The sequence below is a fragment of the Schistocerca americana genome, chromosome 1 (assembly GCF_021461395.2).
Source record: "Schistocerca americana isolate TAMUIC-IGC-003095 chromosome 1, iqSchAmer2.1, whole genome shotgun sequence".
In the NCBI taxonomy this organism is placed as follows: Eukaryota; Metazoa; Arthropoda; class Insecta; order Orthoptera; family Acrididae; genus Schistocerca; species Schistocerca americana.
Window position 1 is genome coordinate 216,643,772 of NC_060119.1, and position 1,507 is coordinate 216,645,278.

Genomic DNA, 1,507 nt, shown 5'->3' on the forward strand with positions numbered 1-1,507 from the left:
TAGAACCCTGGTGACACTTTCAGTGGTTTGTCTAAGTGTCTCTGGAGGAATGGCAGCCGAGTCTAGCTCAAGAGGTGAAACCAGGAAGGTGGTGATGTTGCACGTTTGGATCTGGAACCGACCCCACGTTCTAACTCATTGAAAAGTCCTGCCTTTCGGTTCATGTAGGGGCTGCAGCCAGACCAATCCGTGCCAGGAGTGGTATTGTCCACAAACCAGTGCCTCACTGATGGTTCTTCATGACAAGTTGCTTCATTGTCTTCAAACTGTTCCACCACTGTTCGAAGTACACAATGCTGTGAAACGTATTCATGCCCTTACGTACTTAGCCTTTTTTAAAGCGCAATAAGGGGATCACACACTAACCTCGAAATATACACCCCTTACCTTATATGTAATTCGTTGATGGCATTACACATAATGGCAACGGCCTTGCCGCAGTGGATGCACCGGTTCCCGTGAGATCACCGAAGTTAAGCGCTGTCGGGCGTGGTCGGCACTTGGATCGGTGACCATCCAGGCCGCCATGCGCTGTTGCCGTTTTTCGGGGTGCACTCAGCCTCGTGATGCCAACCGAGGAGCTGCACGACCGAATAGTAGCGGCTTCGGTCAAGAATACCATCATAACGGCCGGGAGAGCGGTGTGCTGACCCCACGCCCCTCCTATCCGCATCCTCCCCTCAGGATGACACGGCGGTCGGATGGTCCCGACAGGCCACTCGTGGCCTGAAGACGGAGTGCTTGAGTGCTTATTACACATAATGGCAGCTAATGTTCTCCATACATATTCCAAGCCCAAACCCACCCACCGGATTGCCACGCTTGGTTTGTCACTTAGAATACCTCGTTTCCATTCTTCCATTGTTCAGCGGCGCCACTCCTAATTTCAAAGAGTCATTGATGGCTTACCGGAGAAATGTGTGGCTTACGGGGATCTGCTCGACCGTTGGTCCTTACTATATTTAACGCAGTCATCGTGTTAGCTGGACTACTGGTAGCAATTTGAACTCAAGGGTGATTCCTTCTGCTGTCTGCATACGATTTTGCACACCCACCCTCCGTAATGATAGGCGGTTCTCTCTGTCACTATATGAGGTCTGTCCTGTTTTGGTTTAGCCGTTCGTTGTTCCTTCTCGTTTCCAGTTCACAGTCACGTGACCAGCAGTTAACCTGGGCAGCTTAAAAGGTGTTGAAATATCTCTCATAGATTTGTTAGTAAAGTGACATCCAATGGGTAGTCCACGTTCGAAGCCACAACGAGCGCTCCTGACCGATCCACTGTGCTGCTATTGCTTCTGTAATGATACCACAATACTTCGCGCCTCTCGTGGCTTCTTGTGGTCAATTCCGCACTTCGATGATGATGATGATGATGACGTTTGGTTTGTGGGGCGCTCAAGTGCGCTGTCATCAGCGCCCGTACAAAGTTCCAATTTTTACACAGTCCAATTTATTCACTGTCACGAATGATGATGATGATGATGATGATGAAATGATAAAGAAAACA

The 1,507-nt window shown here is 49.4% G+C and overlaps 1 pseudogene; it reads left to right on the forward strand.

Moving 5' to 3' along the window:
- Nucleotides 1-422: 422 nt before the first annotated feature.
- Nucleotides 423-540, forward strand: LOC124556653 (annotated as a pseudogene).
- The last annotated feature ends 967 nt before the right edge of the window (nucleotides 541-1,507 follow it).